This window comes from Neoarius graeffei, chromosome 19 (assembly GCF_027579695.1).
Source record: "Neoarius graeffei isolate fNeoGra1 chromosome 19, fNeoGra1.pri, whole genome shotgun sequence".
Taxonomy (NCBI): Eukaryota; Metazoa; Chordata; class Actinopteri; order Siluriformes; family Ariidae; genus Neoarius; species Neoarius graeffei.
This window is the reverse complement of record NC_083587.1, coordinates 2,776,382-2,803,171: the sequence shown is the minus strand read 5'-3', so window position 1 is coordinate 2,803,171 and position 26,790 is coordinate 2,776,382. Positions and strand designations below refer to the sequence as shown.

The following is a 26,790-nucleotide window of genomic DNA, read 5'->3' as shown; positions in this document are numbered from 1 at the left end:
GCTGTTTATTTAACTTTAGCTTCCCCTACGGCCCTACGGGTTATTTGTCCTAAGGCCGCAGTTATCCATAAGTATGCAGTGTTAGGCTTCTCACAGCATAGGAATTTCAGCATGCATCCTGTCTTACAGTCTGTAGTATACTGAAATATTTTCGCCAAGCTATGCGTATTTTTTTTAAAACATAAAATGATTATTCATCATTAATATCATAAATACATACTTCCATTTGTTTGTTTTATATAACAAACCAAACCGTTTGAATATCGGTTGAAATTTGAGGAAGTTACGGTCATCTGAAAAGTACATATCGCTACCAACACAATGTAATGGGTAAGCCAGCTGTCTGAGGTAAGATGGCAGCCATGTGTGGACGTTCGACTTCGTTGATGGGCAACGGGGATGAGGCATCTAGTCTTCTATGTAAATCTATGGTCTGACCAAGGTCACTGCTTGGAACTTCTCACAAAACTAAAAGATGGTCATAATTCTTTCCTCAGGGAGCGAGTTTCAGTAGACGGCGAGACTAGAGACATGAATAAAGAAAGGAGCGAGGCAAAACCAAAAAAGGTGCATTGCCACTACTTGCCCAAATGGCAGGACGAATTTAATTTTGTGAAGAAAAGTCAGTTCGATTACCGACTTTCTGAAATTTTCAGAAAGTTCGACTTTCCGAAATTTTCCCTTATTTTGAGTTAAAATCTGGGAAATATCCCTTTTTTTCAAACCTCAAAGTTGACAGGTATGATTTAAGGCATATTTGCATAGTGCATTTCTACATGCATATTTTGCACAGAAGCATTGCATTTTTGCATTTTAACTGTTAATAATTGTTGTTGTGGTTTTTCTATTTTTATATTTTCAAAGGTTTTTCACCTAAAGAGAAAATTAAAGACAAAGCTAAAGGAAAAGTGTTAAAGGGATAGTTTGGGATTTTTGACATGAATCTGTATGGCATCCCCATCAACAGTGTCATGCAAACACACTGACTTACCCCTGACAGCATCCTGTGAGTTCAGTTCTTGTCCAGTTTTGGTCCAGACGAAAGTAGTCCGGCAAGTTTGTTGGGGTCACGAAAGTAAAACGTTTTTCGTCTCAAAACAGTATGTGTTCAAAAGAGTGATATATTTGCATCACAAAACCGTTGCCAAATAAAAAGTCAGACCTCGAAATCGCTTGGCACTATTTTCTCTCCCTCAGTATCACTGCGCGCTGTCATGTTGACATCTGCGCAGGAATCAACACCTTTTCCATTGTTTGGCAGTGATTAGGAGTTCAGATCAGCGGCGCTAACAAGCTAATTTGAGAGCAAGAACAGTGACAAATTTATCACCTTCTATAACCTATACAATACTATATTTGTGAAAATGGTGCGCACTTGCGACTATCCAGGCTGTAGCAACAAAGATGTGGCTGAATCTCTGCACACATTTCACCGTCGTAGTCAGACATGTTGTCGCTAACTTTGCTAGCAGTAAACAATGTAGTGATGTGTCAGTCGCGAATGATCCGGTTCAAAGAGCCGGCTCTTTGAAGTGAACGACGGGAGCCGGCTCTTTGGTGGGAGCCAAGTTGGGGAGCCGAATTATTTTTTTGTCCTTAGGTGCCTCAGAGAGAGAGAGACAAAGACAAACAGAGTTCAGCTCAGCTGAAGGATGATTGTCTATTTGACAACCATGATCATTGTTTTGTTGCCGTGAATTCCTAAAGCTCATGCTATAAATTGTCGCTCATAAATTGACAGGTTCGGTCGGCAACCGCCTTGGCATGGCCAGATTAATCTGCAGTATACAACGAGACAGCAGTCATTATAACAGGAGCATATTTGCTGTTCCAGCGGCTTCTCATTACTGGTGGAGCAGAGTGCGGCACTTTTTTCTCTTTTTACATGTGCTCAAGGTGCCACATATTTTGTTGCACATTGTTCTGTGCTTGTTAAAATAATTTCCAACTTTGCTTCATAGTTTCTTAGGCCTGATTTATACTTCATAATTTATTTTGTGGCATTTTGTTCAAGGTCGAGTGTGAAATAAAGCCATAAAGGATAAACGGTTGATGTCTTCTGTGTATTTTATATTGGTAATATAACACAGTTTTGCATTATGTTTGTGAGAAAATAATTTATTAATTGGTAAGTAAGTTTTATTTCTATAGCTAGAACATTGTTACACTGCTATACTTTACAAAGCTTTACAATGGCTACAAAAACTAAAAAATAAAATGGAAAACATCCTATTGATAAAATATAAATAATAATGTAAATAATTAACTAGTTAATTGCAGCAATTAAATAAAAAATAAAATCTCAGGAGCCGTTTGAGAGCCGAAAGAGCTGGCTCCTTATAGTAAGAAGAGCCAAAAGAGCCGGCTCCCAAAAAAGAGCCGAAATTCCCATCACTAAAACAATGAATGAAACAGCCGTGGCTGTCACCTAGTGGCAGCGCGCAGTGATAAGAAGGGAGAGAAAATATTGCCAAGCGATTTCGAGGTCTGACTTTTTATTTGGCAACGGTTTTGTGATGCAAATATATCACTCTTTTGAACACGTACTGTTTTGAGACGAAAAACGTTTTACTTTCGTGACCCCAACAAACTTGCCGGACTACTTTTGTCTGGACCAAAACTGGACAAGAACTGGACTCACAGGATGCTGTCAGGGGTAAGTCAGTGTGTTTGCACAACACTATTGATGGGGATGCCATACAGATTCATGTCAAAAATCCCGAACTATCCTTTTAAGAGCTAAAGAGAGAACTAAAGACTTAAAGAGCTAAAGATCTGTTAACTGTTTCTATCATCTACCTGCCATTGCAATTTTATGGATGTGCCTTGAACTTTAATAAAAAGAGGAAACGGAAACAGTTGTCTTGTCGAATCCTTTGAGTGAAGTCCAGTTACCCTAAACCTCCACCAGATGCAACAATCCTTTATTCAAGTTGGGGAAATTGCACAGAAATAACCAAACAAAACTGGCACGACTTGACACCCTGAATGGAAGGACCTTTTCAATGGCATAATCCAACTGGCAGCCTCCAAAAACGATGAATACGCACACTGCACACTGTGTGTGCGTGACATCAAAGTTGCAGCATTGGGAGTGTATGATGTGAAAGAACATTTCAAATCGAAACTAAACATCAGCAGAATGCAAGCCAAAGGTAAAATCAGCCACTGATGACAGTATTTGCGCGCTCAAAAACTGATATGCCAACAACTGGAAAAGACAGAAAACACAAGGTAGTCAGAGTTTTAGTTCAAGTTAGGCAGTGCTCTGTTTACCCCACAGTAATGCTGACTGTGAGAGAGTTTTCTCTCAAGTCAGGAAGATACACACAGAGAGCAGAAAGAACCTTAATGCAGACACACTGACCTGGCCTACTGCAGTGTAAGATCAACACAGCTAGCCACTTGCTGTGACATGCAGCCTAGTGAGGTATTGGTGCAGAGTGCTAAAAAAGCTGTCATGGAGTACAATTCAGAACATTAGAGTGACACTTTGTGTTTTTGTCAAACATTGGAGCTTTGTATTCATTCTGAAAGTTTATTGTTATTAATATTGAATAAAAAGTAACTGGGATACATTATTGTTAATTATCATTCAAATTTTAGGTAAATTATTTTAATTTGCATCTTATAAGGATTTTATAAGGGAAATAAGGATTTTGGAGGTTGGTTATACAGGTTTGATTGACCAAATGTTGACATGTATGGGTCACTGCACATAGGTATTTGAACATTGACCCAAGTGCATTGCCAACTCATGAGGTCAGCATAAGACATGCGTATGGTCAATGATGCATCTCACTTTGGTGCCTGGCTGTTGGTCTGGCCGAGCGGACTAAGGAGCAATGTTCAGCTCGTGGTATCCAGTGGAGATGTGTTCTTCAATCTTGATTCTGATGTTTGTTGAGTCCTGTTTGGGATGGTGTGCTGATACCACGCTGAACTCCAGTTTTGCATCTTAAGGTACTGAAACAGATGCCTTGATGTTCCCCTACATAATTTAGAACGCTTACGAGTAAGTTTGAGATTCTCTTTGCAATACGATGAGTGAAAACTGGTCATTGCAGTCCATTCTAGGGTTCATTTTACAACACTGGCTTTATTTAACAGCACTGCCCACAGGTGGTTGGCAGGTCGAGTCAAAGCACTGTTGTAAAATGTTTGCAGAGGTTGCTTGTAAAAGCACTGCCAATACAGAGTATTGCAATAGTTAGCCAAGTACATGGCCCACACGTGAGGTCAACACACCATGCCACCCCAAAATGTAGCTCCCTCCAGTCTCTTGCTGCAGCTGACAGCACTTTCACTTTGGCATTTTTTTTAACTGACTCCTCTATTACTGACACTGTCTGATGTGCTAGGGGACAGTAGGGGCTCCGAGTGTGCCTCCCTCATGGCTGTTTTAGTCCTTAAATCATCTTCAGTGCTTAAAGAAGCCCACCCAAAAAACTTTGTCAGCTTAGACTACGCCATTGTTTGGTTCACGCAGAGATAATTCCACCAAAAGGCCAGACCGATTAAGACACACTGTGATTGGTCAAAAGCTTGGAGCTTATTTGGGCATTATGTGTTGTCGATTTTTATTAGTCACAAGCATGTGCTCATTGTTTACACTCTGGCTTCCTGCCGTCTCTTCACTGGGGTTGGATTTTGGCATACGGAGGGATTTGTGGAGGGAGTTCTAGAAAAGATGAAATATGATAATGATGACAAATACATTCATCATGGTGATGACTGCTAGTAATTTTCTCTTCGTCATTGATGGATTATGTTTGTCAGTGACAAGCATGACGAGTGCCAGTGGGAACCCTGGTTACACTACATTTAAATCCACTTGGCCAACATTGAGGGAATATTGCTCCAGTAGGTACAACAGTCTTTCAATCATCATTAAATCTACCTTGCTAACAGGGAGTGAAAGCGCTGACAAAGTGGATTTCAAGGTGGGAAAACATTGTCAGCACTGCTGTCCCAATGAATTTAGGAGGCAAAAATATTTATTTACAACACATATGAAAGTGTAAAATATAAAATAGTAAATGTGAAATATGATACATTTGAACAATGCTCCATGTGAAAATGCAGTGCCATGCTCACAGTTTGAGGCTGATCAAACCAAGCATCACCAGGTAATGTCTGCTTCCTCTTTTGGATTGGCATCCCATGGAAATCAATTTCCCACGACTGTGTCTTTGTTCAAGATACAGTGGGGCAAAAAAGTATTTAGTCAGTCACCAATTGTTTAAGTTCTCCCACTTAAAAAGATGAGAGGCCTGTAATTTTCATCATAGGTACACTTCAACTATGAGAGACAGAATGAGAAAAAAAAAATCCAGAAAATCACATTGTCTGATTTTTAAAGAATTTATTTGCAAATTATGGTGGAAAATAAGTATTTGGTCAATAACAAAAGTTCATCTCAATACTTTGTTATATACCCTTTGTTGGCAATGACAGAGGTCAAATGTTTTCTGTAAGTCTTCACAAGGTTTTCACACACTGTTGCTGGTATTTTGGCCCATTCCTCCATGCAGATCTCCTCTAGAGCAATGATGTTTTGGGGCTGTCGCTGGGCAACACGGACTTTCAACTCCCTCCAAAGATTTTCTATGGGGTTGAGATCTGGAGACTGGTTAGGCCACTCCAGGACCTTGAAATGCTTCTTGCGAAGCCACTCCTTCGTTGCCCGGGCGGTGTGTTTGGGATCATTGTCATGCTGAAAGACCCAGCCACGTTTCATCTTCAATGCCCTTCCTGAAGGAAGGAGGTTTTCACTCAAAATCTCACGATACATGGCCCCACTCATTCTTTCCTTTACACGGATCAGTCGTCCTGGCCCCTTTGCAGAAAAACAGCCCCAAAGCATGATGTTTCCACCCCTATGCTTCACAGTAGGTATGGTGTTCTTTGGATGCAACTCAGCATTCTTTCTCCTCCAAACACGACAAGTTGAGTTTTTACCAAAAAGTTCTATTTTGGTTTCATCTGACCATATGACATTCTCCCAATCCTCTTCTGGATCATCCAAATGCTCTCTAGCAAACTTCAGACGGGCCTGGACATGTACTGGCTTAAGCAGGGGGACACGTCTGGCACTGCAGGATTTGAGTCCCTGGCGGCGTAGTGCGTTACTGATGGTAGCCTTTGTTACTTTGGTCCTAGCTCTTTGCAGGTCATTCACTAGGTCCCCTCGTGTGGTTCTGGGATTTTTGCTCACCGTTCTTGTGATCATTTTGACCCCATGGGGTGAGATCTTGCGTGGAGCCCCAGATCGAGGGAGATTATCAGTGGTCTTGTATGTCTTCCATTTTCTAATAATTGCTCCCACAGTTGATTTCTTCACACCAAGCTGCTTACCTATTGCAGATTCAGTCTTCCCAGCCTGGTGCAGGTCTACAATTTTGTTTCTGGTGTCCTTTGACAGCTCTTTGGTCTTGGCCATAGTGGAGTTTGGAGTGTGACTGTTTGAGGTTGTGGACAGGTGTCTTTTATACTGATAACGAGTTCAAACAGGTGCCATTAATACAGGTAACGAGTGGAGGACAGAGGAGCCTCTTAAAGAAGTTATTACAGGTCTGTGAGAGCCAGAAATCTTGCTTGTTTGGAGGTGACCAAATACTTATTTTACTGAGGAATTTACCAATTAATTCATTAAAAATCCTACAATGTGATTTCCTGGATTCTTTCCCCCCATTCTGTCTCTCATAGTTGAAGTGTACCTATGATGAAAATTACAGGCCTCTCTCATCATTTTAAGTGGAAGAACTTGCACAATTGGTGGCTGACTAAATACTTTTTGCCCCACCGTATCCACTATTCCTTTGCAATTTATCATTAAATATGTGTGAAGTTTATTCCAAGCAAGTTTCAAAGAAATCCTATGAAATCTGGAGAAGGAGGTGAAAAAAAAAGATTGTGAAAAATACACAAAATCCAAAATGGGTGACATCACTCAACCCAATGTTAAAAATTTCCAGAATGATGACAGACATGCTTGTACCAAATTTTATGGATATCAAAGTAACTGTGTCCTGACCATGAAGACCCATGCATCTGATTTCATGTCGCATCTCAAGCAAATTGATGGTCTGCCATTATGTCCTCATTTGAGATATAGCCCATTTAAAAACAAAAACAAAAAAAGGCTAATTTTTGCAAAAAAACAGTGTATCCACTACCATTATATTGGGCAGTATACCAATACTACAAAAAAATGCAGTTCTATTGTAAAAATTGTTCTAATTATTGTTCTGAAATAAATCATCTCATCTCGTCTCGTCTTCATCCGCTTATCCGGGGCTGGGTCGCGGAGGCAGCAGTCTGAGCATGGAAGCCCAAACTTCCCTCTCCCCAGACACCTCGGCCAGCTCCTCGGGAAGAACACTGAGGCGTTCCCAGGCCAGCCGAGAGACATAGTCCCTCCAGCGTGTCCTGGGTCTTCCCCGGGGTCTCCTCTCGGGGGGACATGCCTGGAACCCCTCCCCAGGGAGGCGTCCAGGAGGTATCCGAAAGAGATGCCCAAGCCACCTCAGCTGATTCCTCTCGATGTGGAGGAGCAGCGGCTCTACTCTAAGCTCCTCCCCAGTGACTGTGCTTCTCACCTTATCTCTAAGGGAGCGCGCAGCCACCCTGCGAAGGAAACTCATTTCGTCCGCTTGTATCCGTGATCTTGTTCTTTCAGTCATTACCCAAAGCTCATGACCATAGGTGAGAGTCGGAATGTAGATCAACCAGTAAATCGATTGCTTCACCTTTTGGCTCAGCTCCTTCTTCACCACAACGGACCGGTAAAGCGAACACATCACTGCGGAGGCTGCACCGATCCACCTGTCGACCTCATGCTCTATCCTTCCCTCACTCGTGAACAAGATCCCAAGATACTTAAACTCCTCCACTTGAGGCAGGACTTCTCCACCAACCTGGAGAGGGCAAGCCACCCTTTTCTGGTCGAGAATCATGGCCTCAGACTTGGAGGTGCTGATTCTCATCCCAACCACTTCACACTCGGCTGCAAACCGCCCCAGTGTATGCTGAAGGTCCTGGTTTGAAGAAGCCAACAGGACATCATCCGCAAAAAGCAGAGATGAAATCCTGTGGTTCCCAAACAGGATTCCTTCCGGCCCCTGGCTGCGTCTAGAAATTCTGTCCATAAAAATTATGAACAGAACTGGTGACAAAGGGCAGCCCTGGCGGAGTCCAACATGCACTGGGAACATGTCTGACTTACTGCCGGCAATGCGAACCAGACTCCTGCTCCGTTCGTACAGGGACCAGACAGCCCTTAGCAAAGAGCCCCGAACCCCATACTCCCAAAGCACTCCCCACAGAATACCACGAGGGACAAGGTCGAATGCCTTCTCCAGATCCACAAAGCACATGTGGACTGGTTGGGCAAACTCCCATGAACCCTCGAGCACCCTATGAAGGGTATAGAGCTGGTCCAGTGTTCCACGACCAGGACGAAAACCGCATTGTTCCTCCTGGATCCGAGGTTCAACTATTGGTCGAATTCTCCTCTCCAGTACCCTGGAGTAAACCTTCCCGGGGAAGCTGAGAAGTGTGATTCCCCTATAATTGGAGCACACTCTCAGGTCCCCTTTCTTCAAAAGAGGGACCACCACCCCAGTCTGCCACTCCAGAGGTACTGTCCCCGACCACCACGTGATGTTGCAGAGGCATGTCAGCCAAGACAGCCCCACAACATCCAGAGACTTGAGATACTCAGGGCAGATCTCATACACCCCCAGTGCCTTGCCACCGAGGAGCTTGCAAACCACCTCAGTGACTTTGGCTTGGGTAATGGACGAATCCACCTCGGAGTCATCAGCCTTCATCTCCTCTATGGAAGACATGACGGTGGGATTGAGGAGATCCTCAAAGTATTCCTTCCACCGCCCGACAATATCCCCAGTCGAGGTCAACAGCTCCCCACCCGCACTGTAAACAGTGTTGGCAGAGCACTGCTTCCCCCTCCTGAGGCGCCGGACAGTTTGCCAGAATTTCTTCGAGGCCGACCGATAGTCCTTCTCCATGGCCTCCTCAAACTCCTCCCAGTTCCGAGTTTTTGCCTCCACAACTGCCCAAGCTGTGGCATGCCTGGTCTGCTGATACCCGTCGGCTGCCTCAGGAGTCCCGGAGGTCAACATGGCCCGATAGGACTCATTCTTCAGCTTGACGGCATCCCTTACTTCCGGTGTCCACCACTGGGTTCAGGGATTGCCGCCACGACAGGCCACAGCCCCGAACAGCTGAGTCTACAATGGAGGTAGAGAACATGGTCCACTCAGACTCAATGTCCCTCGCCTCCCTCAGAAGCTGGGAGAAGCTCTCCCGGAGGTGGGAGTTAAAGACCTCCCCGACAGAGTGCTCGGACAGACGTTCCCAGCAGACCCTCACCATACGTTTGGGCCTGCCAGGTCTGTCTGGCTTCTTCCTCCAGCAGCGGATCCAACTCACCACCAGGTGGTGATCAGTTGACAGCTCAGCCCCTCTCTTCACCTGAGTGTCCAAGACATAGGGCCAGAGATCAGATGAAACGATAAAGTCGATCATCCACTTCCGACCTAAGGTGTCCTGGTGCCACATGCACTTATGAACACCCCTATGCTCGAACATGGTGTTCGTTATGGACAAACTGTGACTAGCACAGAAGTCCAATAACAAAACACCACTCGGGTTCAGATCGGGGAGGCCGTTCCTCCCAACCACGCCCCTCCAGGTGTCACTGTCATCGCCCACGTGAGCATTGAAGTCCCCCAGTAGAACAGTGGAGTCCCCAGTCTGAGCACCTCTCAGTACCTCTCCCAGGGACTCCAAGAAGGCCAGATATTCTATACTACTATTCAGCCCGTAGGCACAAACAGCAAGCGCCCTCTCCCCAATCCGAAGGCGCAGAGAGGCGACCCTCTCATTCACTGGGGTAAACTCCAACACATGGCGGCTGAGCTGGGGAGCTATAAGCAAGCCCACACCAGCCCGCCGCTGCTCACTATGGGCGACTCCAGAGAAGTGGAGAATCCAGCCCCTCTCGAGGAGCTGGGTTCCAGAGCCCAAGCTGCATGTAGAGGTGAGCCCAACTATCTCTAGCCGGTACCTCTCAACCTCCCGCACAAGCTCAGGCTCTTTCCTCCCCAATGAAGTGACATTCCATGTCCCAACAGCAAGCCGCTGTGTTTGGGGATCAGGTCATCGAGGCCCCTGCCTTCGACTGCCGCCCAATCCACACTGCACCGGCCCCCTACGGCTACCTCTGTGGGTGGTGAACCCACAGGAGGTCGGGCCCACGTCACCGCTTCAGGCTGAGCCCGGCCGGGCCCTGTGGGCAAAGGCCCGTCCACCAAGCACTCGCATACGAGCCCCAACCCCGGGCCTGGCTCCAGGGTGGGGCCCCAGCTGCGCCATACCGGGCAACGTCACGGTCCTTGATCGATTCTTCATAAGGGTTTTGGTGAACTGTTCTTGGTCTGGCCTGTCACCTAGGACCTGTCTGCCTTGGGAGACCCTAACAGGGGTGTAAGGCCCCCGACAACATAGCTCCTAGGATCATTCAAGCACACAAACCCCTCCACCACAATAAGGTGGCAGTTCTAGGAGGGGCAGTTCTGAAATAAATGAGAAGACTTGAAGATAATTCCTTTACTTGTTTGTTCAGGTCCAATTGCTCTGTAACAGGAGCCATGTTCACCTATTGCAGATGAAGTTAGCAGTTCTCCAGAAAGTCCTTCCATCAAAGAAAATCTGTTGCAAATTTGGTGTTGCTACTGTACTGTACCTTGAAAGTGTCACAAATGTGAGGACTGTTACACATTTGCTGTGACAAAACTTTTAATGCTCTTAATTCAACAGCAAACTGTTTAATTTTACAGGTACTCTGATGGCTGATTGTTGGTGTTAGATATCCAACTGGTGGTTCAAATCTGAGAGTGATAGGTGTTTCACAGTTGCTGTTAATAACCTTGTTGTCACACCAGCTGGCACTGAATGTGTTGATTTGTAACAAATTTGACTAATTTGTCTTTTTTACCAAATCCAGCATCACTGTTGCTTGAAAATTGCCCTAAATAATAAACCTGTGACCAGTTTCTCAATTCTACATTTGTTCTTCTGTTCTGCTGCTAACCATTTATGTCGCTAACACAGTGGCGGTGGGCTGAAAGCTGTTCAAAGCACTTCAAAACTGTCAGGAGTGTTACAGTAAAATAACTTATTGCCCTACTGTGCATGCGCTTTGCATTTTGGGGACTTGGCTATGTAGTTTGCCTGAAGGACATGCCACCTATACCAGGATATGTTGTAGGATGCGCTTTTTCTCAGTACACAATGGAAAAGTGGCACGTGTCAGGAGTGCAACGATTTTCAAGTTCCTATATATATCCTATCCAATCTTCAGCAGTTGTGAAAGTGTTAAGGCTCCAAAGCTCAGTGGTGAGTGCACTGGTTTAGTAAACGAGGGGTTGAGAGTTCAATTCTCACTGGAGCCTATAAAGAGTTAATGAAACCGTCTCTGAATCTTACTTTTGTTGGCTAGGATGCTACCAGTTTTAGTATCGGGTGTAAACAAACCACAGCTGATGGATTCTCAATCCTCCCTGCCCTTCTCTTTCAGTAAATGATTTTTTTTTTAAATTTATTAAAACAGAGAAAATGCAGTGAGAAGGTACATTCCAACATCCATGGAGGTAAACCTAGGCCAAAAATGGACATCACTCCAATCATTTTGAGCAATTTTGCACACATCATAACCATAAATAAGCTAACTTCTGTCTGTATCTATCCTTTGCTTCTCTCTGACTTAGAATCTCACTATCTGGTGTGACCCAGATGAGGATGGGTTCTCTTTTGAGTCTGCTTGCTCTCAAGGTTTCTTCCTCATGTCATCTCATGGAGTTTTTGGTTGTTTCTCAGAGATGAACCCTTAAATGTTGCATAAAAAAAGAAAACCTTCAAGATTTGTTTCCCAGCAAAACAAGTCCGAGCCAATGTAAGTAGTTCTTGGTTCTAGACCAGCAAAGATTTGGTGGCACTCTGGGGCCAGTTTTCCTGGCTGAGAGCTGGTTCTTTGGCTGTGGAAACTTCAAGAACTGGCTCAAAATTAGACACCAGCTCAGAACCAGCCCTCAGTGGAAAAGTGGTGACTTGGTGGACAAGTGGTATTTGAGGATCAGCAGAGGGTCCTCAAGGTTCTGCTTTGGGCTGAATCTACACTAATATGGGTCTGTAGCTCAGTGGTTAGAGCAGCCCTATAAACCAGGGGTCATGATTTCAATCCTCACTGGGGCCTTTGGCAGATGTTCTGAAATGAGAAAAATCATGTTCTGATCTAAAAATATTGGGAACTGAGAGAAGTGGTGCTGTCTGTTTGGGTACAAACTGAACCTCCCAGGGACATCAACAAAGACTCAAAAACAGTATGGAAACACACTGTTGAGGTTCAAACTCAAGCAGTGGCTTATGACACGAAACACTCTGTAACAGTGAATCTGCAGGCAGAAAGAAGCGGGACTAACGCTCACTCTGATGGATTACAAACTGAAAAAATGATAAACAACATCAAACACACAGATGATTCACAACATTCCGGGAAATGTCCAATCTCAGTTCCCATTCTCAGTGGAGTCAAGCAAAACTCCTTGTCACCAACGAAGGCAACTAAGCCCCCAGCAACTACAGAGGATCATGCTGACTCATCTGCCCCCAATACAGTTCAGGAAAATGATCAGAGGGTGGATCTATCACCACACATATCCCCGTCACTTTCCAAGGCTAGCAACATGATATCTGAGCTAATGGGTAAGCTGGCAGAACTATCAGAAAGACAATCAGATAAACAAGCATCACCACAACCTCCTGAGACTGGCAATAGGCAATCACCAACAACAACAGTGGATGTAACCCCAAGCCCCTCTGTATCTCCTTCACCCCCCAGACTGCGTTTTCCTGAGAAAATGGAGAGACTATTGTCTTTAAGCCGAGTGTCTTTGGCAAGCCCAAGAGGACACTCAAATCAAGTACCGTACACAGAGCTGTCTCATGATCAGGCCTTGTGTACCCCAACATCTTTAATGATATGTCCAACTGCTACAGCACCCAAGAAACAGAGGGCACCACCTCCCCCTGTGACTACAGATAAGACTCAAGGACCATGTGCACAGCTACAGTTCACCGGCAGCAGTGATGACCTTCATGTTGGAATGAACTGATATAATCTGGGTCCAGATGGTAGTTTTGAAAATAAGCTGGGACCCATGACGTACTTTTCTATTCCTGTGCTAACAAGGAGAGGTGTTCTTATACATCCTATCAATGGGGTAAACTTGTCAAATCTCCTTCCAGTTCCAAAACAACCACAGAACGCTTCTGTGGAAATTACCCCCACATTCACTGTAAAACTAACTCTTCAGAATGTAAGATCACTTAATAAGCCTTTTTTAATTAAGGACTTCATCGGTACACACAAACTGGATTTTATGCTTCTTACTGAAACTTGGCTTGAACAATCAAGCAGCTCTATTACTCTTATTGAAGCAACTCCCCCACTCTTTGATTTTATGAGTGTTGGAAGAGCCAATAAACGGGGAGGAGGAATAGCAAATATATACAAGGCATGTTTTCAGTACAAACAGACAACTCTTGGTGACTTTACATCTTTTGAATACCTAAGTGCAATCCTAAAATGTTCTTCTAACATATTAGTGTTGACTATTTACAGACCACCAAGACTTTCTGCACCACTGTTCCTAGAGGAGTTTGGGGAACTGTTGTCAAATATTTGTTTAGAGTTTGACAATCTTATTATTTCTGGGGATTTTAACTTCCATGTTGATAATCTAGATAACACATATGCAAATGAATTTCTTACACTGATTGATGCCTTCAACCTAACACAACATGTACAAGGACCAACACACTCCCATGGCCACACCCTCGACCTTGTCATCACTAAGGGTCTTAATGTATCTACTAGTGTCATGGACCTGGGTATATCTGATCATTTGTGTTTTCTTTGATGTTTCCATTTCCCCTCACTTTCAAAACAAGTCTGTGACTGTAAAAAAGAGGGTAATTACCAATGGCACAGCAGCTCTTTTTGAGCAGGCACTCTCAGAACTCCCATGTCAATCTTTAGATTGTGCAGATGATCTAATGGAAATTTTTAATTCAAGAATGAAACATATTATGGATGCTATTGCTCCTTTAAAAACCAAAAGAGTCATAGACAAAGGAAAAGCACCCTGGAAACTAAATCCAGCAGTTAAAATGTCAAAGAGGGAATGTAGAAAGTCTGAAAGAAAATGGCGTAAATCTAAACTCCAGATTCATTATCAAATCTATGAAGGGATGTTATGTAAACACAACTTAGAAATTTCTAAAGCAAGACAGTCTTTTTTTGCTGACATTATTAATAGGAATATCAACAATGCCCGTGTGCTATTTTCTACAGTTGAAAAGCTAACAAACCCAACCAAGACAAATGCCTTCTGAATTTCTCTCAGTTAATGCATGCAACGACTTTGCATCTTTTTTCAAAGGAAAGATTGATAAAATACATATGAATATAGCCACACAGGTGCAAACACTTCAAAATCTGGAACCATTGGATAAAGAGAGAGGGGGTCGTAATACAATGTCAACATTTAGTTTAATTGATGTTGAGACACTGAGAAAAACAGTACAAAGTCTCAGCTCCTCCACATCTGAATTGGACATTTTACCTACAGTCTTTTTCAAATCTGTTCTTCACCTAATATCAGACGAGGTACTTCAGATTATCAACACCTCCTTACGAACTGGCATGTTTCCTTCATCTCTGAAAAAAGCGGTTGTAAAACCCCTACTGAAAAAGAATAACCTGGATGTCTCAGTACTCAACAACTACAGGCCCATATCCAATTTGCCATTCGTTGGTAAAATAATTGAAAAAAATTGTTTTTAATCAATTAACTGCCTTCCTGACATCAAACGGATGTTTTGATAAGTTTCAGTCAAGTTTTCGTGACAATCATAGCACTGAAACAGCTCTTACTAAAGTCATGAATGACCTACGTCTTAATTCTGATGCTGGTAAAACATCAGTCTTGGTGCTTTTAGACTTAAGTGCTGCATTTGACACGGTAGATCATTTCATACTGTTACATCGACTGGAGCATTGGGTTGGATTTACTGGTATAGTAATCAACTGGTTAAAATCTTACCTACAACAAAGATTTTTTATGTGGCCATTGGAGGCCACAGTTCATCACCCGTGTCCTTGAACTGTGGGGTTCCCCAGGGCTCAATCCTGGGACCATTACTATTCAACCTTTATATGCTCCCACTTGGACAAATTATTAAGAATAACTCAATAAACTTCCATAGCTATGCAGATGACACTCAGCTTTACTTAGCTATGTCACCTAATGACTATGCCCCTCTTGAGTCTCTTCATAGATGCATTGACCAAATTAACAAATGGATGTCTCACAATTTTCTTCAGCTGAACGCAGATAAAACTGAAGTAATTATATTTGGCAAAAAGGAGGAAAGGCTTAGGATTGCCACTGTTCTTGAAACTAAGGGGCTTAAAGCAAAGGATACTGTCAAAAACCTTGGTGTCCTTATTGACAGTGAACTTAACTTTAACAGTCATATGAAAGTGGTAAAAAGTCTGCATTCTATCACCTAAAAAAACATTTCTAAACTCAGGGGTCTCATGTCAAAGCATGATCTAGAAAAACTTATTCATGCTTTCATCTCCAGTAGGGTTGATTACTGCAATAGCCTGTTAGGGTTTTGCTGGGATTCGAACCTGGTTCGTTGGTGTGATAATCCAGCAAACCCCCACTAGGCCACCAGGGGGATGACTCAAATGCAGAGGCGTGAGGCGGAAGTAGAAAAAGAATCAAAAGGTTTATTTAAACTATATACACTATATACAGGGCAAAACAAAAGACAAAAAAAAACCAAAGAGTAAAATCCAAAAGAAAAGCAAAGTGCAAAAATACAAAAGCTAAGAAGATCAAAAAACACAGTACAAAGGAAACTGGAGATAAACATAACAGCACAAAGACTCCGTGACAAGAGGACTGAACTCAGGGGTATAAATAGACAAACTAATTAAGGACACAGGTGAAGATAATTAGGCAATTAACACAAACACAAAACACAGGAACAGTGGCGGCCTCTAGAGGCCAAAATAAACACGACATGAAAAGGAAATAACAGCGGCCTCTAGAGGCCAAAACAGTCCTAGTCCTAACAGGACCCCCCCCTCTAGGAGCGTCTCCTGACGTTCCCAGGGCGATCCGGATGGGCCGAATGGAAGTCCCGACATAGTTCTTTATCAAGGACATCCCGAGCAGGAACCCAGCAGCGCTCCTCAGGACCATAGCCCTCCCAGTCCACCAGATATTGCAACCCGCCGCGGACCCGGCGGGAGTCAAGCAGGCGATTCACAGTGAACACAGTCTGCCCCTGGAAGATGCGGGGGGGTGGGGGGTTCCTAGGGGCAGGGGCATACGTAGACGTCAGTACGGGCCGTAACAGGGAAACATGGAAAGTGGGGTTGATCCTCAGAGTCCGGGGCAACTGGAGCCGGTAGGAGACAGGGTTCACCCTGCGCACCACCTTGAAGGGGCCAATGTAGCGAGGAGCAAGCTTGCGGTTCTCCACCCGCAGTGGAAGGTCCTTAGTGGACAGCCAAACACGCTGCCCAGGGCGGAAAGCGTGTGCAGGTCTTCTATGGCGGTTGGCCTGAGTCTGGTTGGTTCTGGAGGTCTGTATGAGGGTCTTCCTGACCTTGCTCCAGGTCTTGCGACACCGTCTCACATATTGGTTGACCGAGGGCACCCCCGCGTCCTCCTCTTGGCCCGGGCTTGATGTGGGACGTACAAGAGGCCTGGTGGCCCCGTCCCAGGACCGGGGTCCTGGCGTTGGGCTCGTCGGACAGCCTCCTCAATACCCCAGCGGACAGGGGCCACAATCCGGGACACAGGGATAATAGGCCTGACTTCATTCTCCCTGTTAGTGGCAGAGAACAGTCTGGACAGTGCGTCAGGTTTGGTGTTCTTGGAGCCGGGGCGGTATGAGAGGGTGAAGTCAAACCGACTGAAAAACAGGGCCCACCTAGCCTGTCGAGGGTTCAGTCTCTTGGCTTGCTGGAGGTACTCCAGGTTCTTGTGGTCAGTCCAAACCAGGAATGGATGTTGTGCTCCCTCCAGCCAGTGCCTCCACTCCTCAAGGGCCAGTTTGACCGCTAGCAGTTCTCGATCCCCCACATCGTACCGGGACTCAGCAGGACTCAGGCGGTGGGAGAAGTAAGCGCAGGGGTGCAGCTTTCCTTCCGAACGTTGAGAGAGCACCGCGCCGACACCACTGTCCGAGGCGTCCACCTCCACGATGAATGGTTGGGAGGTGTCCGGGAGAACCAGAATGGGTGCCGTGCAGAAGCGGTCCTTGAGGTCTTTGAACGCCTTTTCTGCCTGAGGAGACCAGCCATAAGATCCACCTGTCCCTTTGGTGAGGTCTGACATGGGTGCTGCCACAGAACTGAAGTTCCTGATGAACTTGCGGTAGAAGTTAGCGAATCCTAAGAACCGCTGAACCTCCTTAACGGACTTGGGAGTAGGCCAATCCCGGACGGCCAGGGTCTTGGCAGGGTCCATTTGGAGTTGGCCTGTCCGTACAATAAATCCCAGAAAGGAGACCTCGGGAACATGAAATTCGCATTTCTGGGCCTTGGCGAACAGATTGTTCTGTAGCAGCCTCTGGAGAACCTGGCGGACATGGTGGCGGTGCTCCTGCACGGTCTTGGAAAAGATAAGGATGTCGTCGAGGTAGACAAAAACGTATAGGTTAATCATGTCCCTTAAGACGTCGTTGATTAGGGCCTGAAAAACAGCTGGTGCGTTGGTGAGTCCGAAGGGCATCACCTGGTATTCGTAGTGCCCAGACGGGGTGTTAAAGGCAGTCTTCCACTCGTCTCCCTGTCGGATACGGATGAGGTGGTATGCGTTCCGTAGGTCCAACTTGGTGAAGACGGTGGCGCCTTGGAGCAGGTCGAAAGCTGTGGACATCAGCGGAAGGGGATATCGGTTGCGCACAGTGATCTTATTCAGGCCCCTGTAATCAATACATGGTCGGAGCCCCCCATCCTTCTTGCCGACAAAGAAGAAGCCGGCTCCAGCAGGTGAAGTGGAGGGTCGAATAAACCCAGAGACCAGGGCATCTTTGAGGTATTCCTCCATGGCCTTGCGTTCTGGCTGAGAGAGTGAAAACAGTCTGCCACGAGGAGGGGTAGTCCCAGGGAGCAAGTCGATGGCACAGTCGTAGGCCCGGTGCGGAGGAAGAACGGCGGCCCTGCTCTTGCTGAATACCTCCTTGAGATCCCAGTACTCTGTGGGAACTTGAGATAACTCGGTGAGATCAGGGGGCTCGGCAGGAGACACAGGAGAGCTAGAGAGCAGACAAGAGGCATGGCATGCAGGGCCCCATTCCACAACCTGGCTTGTTACCCAGTCTATGCGAGGGTTGTGGCGAGTAAGCCAAGGAAGGCCTAGAATAACTGGGAACTCAGGTGAAGGAATCAGGTGCAGGGATATTTCTTCCTTGTGACCTTGAGACTGGAGGAAAACTGGAGAAGTAACTTGGGTGACTCTTCCATCACCTAACGCTTGGCCATCGAGGGCAGACACAGACAGTGGGACTTCAAGAGGTGCAGTCGGAATATTGATGCTTTGGGCGAAGTGAATATCCATAAAGTTCCCAGCCGCCCCTGAGTCTATCAAAGCTTGACAAGAGTGGACAGACTCACCCCAGGAGATGGAGACCGGGATGTAGATTCCTTGGCCAGGGAGTCCGGGAGAGAGGGTAGGCCCCGTCACAACCCTCCCTCGGCTGGACGGGGCGGTCCTTTTCCCAAGAGTTCGGGACATGATGCTCGGAAGTGACCAGGCTTGCCACAGTAGATGCAGCACTTGTCCCTCCTTCTGCGCTCCCTCTCAGATGCGGAGAGGCGAGTACGACCCACTTGCATGGGTTCTGGACAGTCACTGAAGGAGGTAGACGGTCTCCAGGTAGAGGTAGGGAGGCTGGGGGGGCTCAAGGCTTGGTGGCGTTCTCTCATCCTGTTATCCAGACGAATAGCATGTGAGATGAGGGTTTCGAGGTCACTTGGGCATCCAATAGAGGCCAGACCGTCCTTGATGGGGTCAGACAGACCATGGTGGAAGGCTGACACCAGGGCAGTCTCGTTCCATCCACTTACTGCTGCGAGTGTTCGGAACGAGATGGCGTAATCTGCGACGCTTCCTCCTTGCCGGATGGACATGAGCTTTCGGGCTGCGTCGGTACTGATGTCTGCCTGATCGAAGACCCGAAGCATCTCTTCAGAAAACAGCTGGAAATCAAAGCACTCAGGTCCCTGTCTTTGCCAGATAGCAGTAGCCCAGGCTCGCGCCTTACCAGCTAATAAGGTGATCACAAAGGCAATCTTGCGGCGATCCGTAGTGTAGGTGGTAGGCTGAAGCTCAAAGGTGAGTTGACACTGAGTAAGGAACTCTCGGCACTCACTGTGCTTGCCGTCATACCTCTGTGGTGCAGGAAGGCTGGGTTCGCGAGGTGAAGAAGGCAGCATTGCAGGAGGCACTGGAGCAGGAGTGGGAGCTGGATCAGGAGCAGGAACTGGATCAGGAGCAGGAGATGCAGGCAGAGATGTCAGCTGTGCCAGGGTTTTCCCAATTTGCTGAAGCAGTTCCTCGTGGCGAGCGAGGGCCTCACGTTGGCTGGTGAGCGTACGTCCATGAGCGTCCATGGTCGCTCCGAAGCGTGTCAAAGCTGCCATAATTCCCTGAAGGTTGGCCGGGTAGACAGTTGAAGCAGCCTCTGCTGAGTCGGTCATGACGGAGTCTTTCTGTTAGGGTTTTGCTGGGATTCGAACCTGGTTCGTTGGTGTGATAATCCAGCAAACCCCCACTAGGCCACCAGGGGGATGACTCAAATGCAGAGGCGTGAGGCGGAAGTAGAAAAAGAATCAAAAGGTTTATTTAAACTATATACACTATATACAGGGCAAAACAAAAGACAAAAAAAAACCAAAGAGTAAAATCCAAAAGAAAAGCAAAGTGCAAAAATACAAAAGCTAAGAAGATCAAAAAACACAGTACAAAGGAAACTGGAGATAAACATAACAGCACAAAGACTCCGTGACAAGAGGACTGAACTCAGGGGTATAAATAGACAAACTAATTAAGGACACAGGTGAAGATAATTAGGCAATTAACACAAACACAAAACACAGGAACAGTGGCGGCCTCTAGAGGCCAAAATAAACACGACATGAAAAGGAAATAACAGCGGCCTCTAGAGGCCAAAACAGTCCTAGTCCTAACATAGCCTTTTCACAGGTCTTCCAAAAAAGACCATTAAAGAGCTTCAACTAATCCAAAATGCAGCAGCAAGGGTTCTTACAAGAACAAAAAGGGTAGTCCATATCACTCCAATCCTAAGGTCTCTGCACTGGCTCCCAGTGAGCTATAGAATTGACTTTAAGGCATTACTTCTTCTATTTAAAACATTAAATGGGATGGGACCCAGCTACCTACTGGATATGTTTCAATTATATGCACCAACTAGGTCTCTAAGATCACAGGAGAAAAACTTGCTAGTAATATCAGCTGTCAAAACGAAGTGTGGTGAAGCAGCCTTTAGTTGCTATGCTGCTAAGCTTTGGAACCAACTTCCAGATGATATCAAAAATGCTCCTACTGTTGTTAGTTTTAAATCCAGGCTCAAGACAAAGCTGTTTTCAGATGCTTTCACTTGATTAATTTTTACCTAAAGTGTAATTAATTTCCTTTAATATAATTTCTTTTAATTTTGATTTTAATGATTTTACTTTAATTCTTTATTTTAATTTCTTTTTAATTTTGGATTTTAATGATTTCACTTTTACTTTAATTCTTTGTTACTGTTCTTATGCTTTTATTTTTTGTGAAGCACATTGAATTGCCTGTGTGTATGAAATGCGCTATACAAATAAACTTGCCTTGCCTTGTATTGATGCTGCTGAGGAAGGTGCAGTTTTGCACTCAAGTCTCGATGAATGAGCCTTTGATATCATCATCAAAAATGTTTCAATTAAAACTTTAAAGAAGTCTTATCATGCTGCACATATTTGTAAGATCCTGGTTACACAATTCCAATTTTTGACGATGTAGTGCTTGGAAACTCTGGACAAGAAATCTATAGATGTACACAGAAAAAGCATGAGGTTGAGAAAATTACAAGTTAAAAAAGACAAGAAGACAGTCATCTGTATCCCCTACCCTATATACCAAGTTTCAAGATATTATTTGTCACATTTTTCCAGTTCTGCTGCAGGAAACCAACCCTACCTCATCACACTGACCTCAGCAGCCACTGACATAAGCCCACTGTCTTTGTTCCAGCTCCAAGGTGTCTTCATCCAGGCTGTGTTAAAAACTGGCAAGCAGGCAATCTGTCTAGTTTACAATGTCTTGTAAGGCTGTCTTGTACTGTCTTGTAAATATCACATCTGTACCTTGTCTCCCATTTTATAAATAATATGCATCATGTTACAAAACACATTAATGTTTAATTGGTAGAGGAAAGCTACTTTCATGTTGAATAAAGCCACTGATTTTCTCTGTTTTCAGGTACACTGCCGCACCTTCTAGGATCTTCTAGATTGCTGCCTCTGGAACAAGTGACCTTATTGGCTGCTTTTTCCAGTTCTTTCAAGAAAAAACAAAACAAAATGCTTGAAGTATCATATTTTTAAGTGAATTAAAGCAGGTCTCTGATTGGACACCATATGTTCCACACTCATAAAAAACAATATATATTGCAGGAAATGGAGTGAAATTTCTTTGATACCCATAATGCTTCAATGGTCAACCTGTAGGCAGTTATGAACTATGGCTTACACTTGTGATTTTGGTTATTTAAAGTTGTTAAATTATTATTATTTTTCTGCTTTTCCATGACTTTTGAAATATTTTAAAACATTATTTTTGCATTTTTTTCTATTTCAGTATGCTTGAAGTGAATGGTGGACCAAATCTGATATTTTTTTAAATTAGAAATTTAGCATTATTTTATATTGGAAATGCTTTATTAATGATAAGTGTGGATGTAATTTAATATAAGCACATTATTTCTAACCATCAAAAACATAATTTTTGACACTAAGATCATGTTTGTATCTTCCTGGAAGGTAAAATTACATGTTTTTATTACATTTCTGGCAGCCATATTGAATTACAAGATGGCCACCAGATAAAATCCTTGTTGGTAGGTGCCAGAACATATCTTGAACAAAAAACTTAGGTTTAACTACAACTTTTATGGTGTAGATTGCTCCAGGAGTCCATACATTTAGGTGTTCAAGATTGCCCAATAGTCAGTTTCAAAATGGCTGCCAAGGGATAGTCAGAGGCATTTCCAAAAATGCCAACCACCATATTTCTCTCTCTTAGGAACCATTTTAACTAAAAAAAACATGGTTGGCAGCTTTTACCCCTAGATGTGCAGGGGGTTGTAATACCATTTTTATCCTCCAGACTAACAGGCCACGAGGTAGTGTGTATGACTGGCAATTACTATTATAACACTGGCCACTAAGCGGTGTGTATGATGGGCAATTAGTCTAACACTGGCCACTAGGCAGTGTGTACGACTGGTAATTACTATAGCACTGGCTACTAGACAGTGTGTATGACTAGTAATTACTATAACACTGGCCACTAGGCGGTGTGTATGATGGGCAATTACTCTAACACTGGCCACTAGGCGGTGTGTATGACTGGTAATTACTATAACACTGGCCACTAGGCGGTGTGTATGACTGGTAATTACTAACACTGGCCACTAGGCAGTGTGCATGACTGGTAATTACTATAACACTGGTATGGTAGCAGGCATGCACGGGACCAAAACCATCAGAAAACAACTTGAGTTTCTTTATGCATCCACACTCTATGTCTATGGGAATCCACTCACGCGGATCAAGAACGCACACCAATGCAGATAATAGTATAGAGTCCGTGTGGACACAAAAGAAGGCATTGGTGCAAATGACATCACCCGTGCAGTGCCACTGACCTGTAAATCAAAGTCCTTCCCACACCATGTGGCGCAAAGGGCAGCACCGATCTCCGTAGCCCTCGGCCTCTCACCTATTACATAGCTCAGGTTACAGTGGGGGGCTAGTCCTCTGGTAACTGCAAAAGTTTGACTCCCCACTCGCATCTGTATTGCAACGTTCCTTGCCAGACAGCAGTAGGTACCATTTTTATGATGGTCTTTGGTATGACCTGATCGTGAGTAGAACTCGTGATTGACCAAAAGGAGCATGCAATTGAAACAATCTGGGCATATTAGCTCAGATGCCGCAACCAAAGGCTTCAGAAGTTCCACTGACAGTGGAACTCTGGAATCAAAGTTCAGACTGCTAACCATTACACCATGGAACCAAGACACAGCTGTAGAACTGTTTTCAGCACCAAATTACTGGCATATACTGACATTGCCCTGGCAAAAAAAAAAAAAAACAGCCTTTGACATACATAAACCACACCCCTCAATGCTGAAACCCAGGATTGAACCAGGGACCTTTAAATCTTCAGGCTAACGCTCTCCCTACTGAGCTATTTCAGCAAGCCCATTAGCAACAGCTCATGGTGCCATCCAATCAGTCGGATCAGTGGCCCTTGTCAAATATATGCAGCAAGAGGAATTTTTGTTTTTGAGATCACATCACATTACATCACATTACAGCAGCATGATGGTGTAGTGGTTAGCGCTGTTGTCTCACAGCAAGAAGGTCTGGGTTCGAGCCCTGTGGCTGACAAGGGCCTTTCTGTGCGGAGTTTGCATGTTGTCTGTGTGGGTTTCTTCCAGGTGTTCTGATTTCCCCCAAAGACATGCAGGTTAGGTTAAATGGTGACTCTAAATTGACTGCAGGTGTGAGTGGTTGTCTATTGGCCCTTTTTCAGCTCACTTCAGCTCGCTTCAGCCCGACACAGCTCGCGTTTCGACTACCAAAAACCAGTACGACTCAGCTCGCTTCAGCCCTGCTTAGCCCCTAAAACTTGCACCGTTTTGGAGTGGGGCTGAAGCAAGCCAAGCCGAGCCGAGTGAGGCTGGGGGCGTGAGCAGACACTCCCCTGTGCACTGATTGGTGAGGAGGAGTGTCCTCACATGCCCACACACGCCCCGCGAGCGCGCTGGGATCTGTAAACACCGCAAACCCGGAAGGAGAATAATTACGAATTACGAGAATTTCTGAAGCCTTATGCGCCTCGCCTCATCTATACGCTCTTGCCAGTATCTGTTGGCGTTGTCGGTGACAACAAGCCACAGCACCAAGACCAGCAACACTAACGACTCCATGTCCTCCATGTTTATTGTTTACTCTCCGGGTCGTGAGACTACCGCTTAAAAGCTCACTGATGTCACTGTTTGCGCTGCTTAACGACATCACCTGACGTCCACCCACTTTCGCTAACTCCACCCAATGTGTCCACCCACTTCCAGCCAGCACGGTTCAGCGCGGTTGTAGTCGAAATGCAACTCCAACAGCCCCACTCAGCTCGACTCAGCACGGCACGGCTCAGCCCGACTCAGCCGCGTTTGTAGTGGAAAAGCGGCATATGTGTCTACCAATATGTGTCAGCCCTGTGATGACCTGGCGACTTGTCCAGGGTGTACCCCCCCCCTTTCGCCTGTAATCAGCTGGGATAGGGTCCAGCTTGCCTGCGACCCTCTAGAACAGGATAAAGGGGCTAGAGATGATGAGATGAGATCACATTACAGCACAGGTGCAAAAGTCAGGTACAAAAAGTGCTGAACTTCTAGGAAACAACTTATAAGCACTTACATTCAAGCTATACTAAATGTTCTCACACTTACCTGATACAGTGCAATACTTACTACAGAGCAACTTTTTAGTTTTTATAGCTTTTGTATATTTGATATTTCTACACTTTTACATCTATACCCAATACAATGCAATACCAAATACAGTGCAATATCCTGAGTTTTGTAGCTGAACTGAGTTTCTATAACTAATGTGCAATTAACATCTGCAACTCAACACGCCCAGTTGTATATATATTCTTTGTTTTTCTGCTGTGTTGTGACATGCACCATTAGTATATACTGTATATATTTTTTTCTGCTGTGTTGTATGTTCCCATCTAAATGTTTGCACTGAGGTGTGTGCTTTCCATCTCATTATATAATTTTCCCGCACCTTCTCCCGTCATTCTAGCTTTCTTCACTACACTTCCTTCCTCATCCATTCTTTTATTCTTATATCCACCATCATTGCTTTTAAAAAACGTTGTTATTCTCTGCATAGCAAATATATTTCTCAGCTCAGTCAGAACCAGCTCTCAGTTATCTCTCAGTTGAATGATCTGATGAATCCCTAAAAAGCACTTTTCCCACCTAATGCCACACCCACAACATACAACCATGGGAAAGAGGGACAATCACAGAAAGATGAGTAGAAAACGGGAAATGTTACAGGGAATATTTATTGTGATAGGAGGCTATTGTAGCATCAGCACAAAAGCATCAGACTCAACTTTAACTGAAAGTGTTATTCAGTACCCTAAACTTATTCAAGCTACAGAACAAAAAAAAATAAAAATGCTGAAATCTCATGTCCCGGTAAAAAGGACTAGCATGGCAGAAAGGCAAAAAAAAGTAACTTTCACTCCCCCCCGGCTACCGGGGGAACCACTGGAGTGCAAGACAGAGGCAATGCACGCAACTACAGACAGGGAGCAAGGCGCAGGCAGAACAGACACAGACACACACACACAACAATACAGGCTGTTACTTGTTACAATACCATGAGGCTACAAGACTGTGTATCTCTGAGAGCAAGCTGCCCCTCCCTCGTGGGAGAGAGAGCGAGCAACCACTCCTTCGTGCGAGAGAGAGACCGAGCAGCCCCTCCCTCGTGCGAGAGAGAGTGAGCAGCCCCTCCCTCGTGCGTGTGAGAGCGAGCAGCCCCTCCCTCGTGCGTGTGAGAGCGAGCAGCCCCTCCCTCGTGCGTGACAGAGCGAGCAGCTCCTCCCTCTTGCGTGACAGAGCGAGCAGCCCCTCCCTCGTGCGTGACAGAGCGAGCAGCCCCTCCCTCGTGCGTGTGAGAGCAAGCAGCCCCTCCCTCGTGCGTGTGAGAGCGAGGAGCCCCTCCTTCGTGCGTGTGAGAGCGAGCAGCCCCTCCCTCGTGCGTGTGAGAGCGAGCAGCCCCTCCCTCGTGCGAGAGAGAGCAGGCAGCCCCTCCCTCCTGTGAGAGACAGCGAGCAGCCCCTCCCTCGTGCGTGTGAGAGCGAGCAGCCCCTCCCTCGTGCATGACAGAGCGAGCAGCCCCTCTCTCGTGCGAGAGAGAGCGAGCAGCCCCTCCCTCGTGCGAGAGAGAGCGAGCAGCCCCTCCCTCGTGCATGACAGACCGAGCAGCCCCTCCCTCGTGCGTGACAGAGGGAGCAACCCCTCCCTCGTGCGAGAGAGAATGAGCAGCCCCTCCCTCGTGCGAGAGAGAGCGAGCAGCCCCTCCCTCGTGCGAGAGAGAGCGAGCAGCCCCTCCCTCGTGCGTGACAGACCGAGCAGCCCCTCCCTCGTGCGAGAGAGAGCGAGCAGCCCCTCCCTCGCGCGTGACAGAGCAAGCAGCCCCTCCCTCGCGCGCGAGAGAGAGAGCGGGCAGCCCCTCCCTCGCGCGAGAGAGAGAGCGGGCAGCCCCTCCCTCGCGCGCGCGAGAGAGAGCGGGCAGCCCCTCCCTCGCGC

General features: G+C 45.7%; 1 non-coding gene across 1 annotated transcript; it reads right to left on the bottom strand.

Annotated features, from left to right (window-relative positions):
- Positions 1–23,579: 23,579 nt before the first annotated feature.
- Positions 23,580–23,652, bottom strand: trnaf-gaa (transfer RNA phenylalanine (anticodon GAA)). Its single transcript has one exon. It is a non-coding gene; the product is annotated as a tRNA-Phe (tRNA).
- Between the last annotated feature and the right edge of the window lie 3,138 nt (positions 23,653–26,790).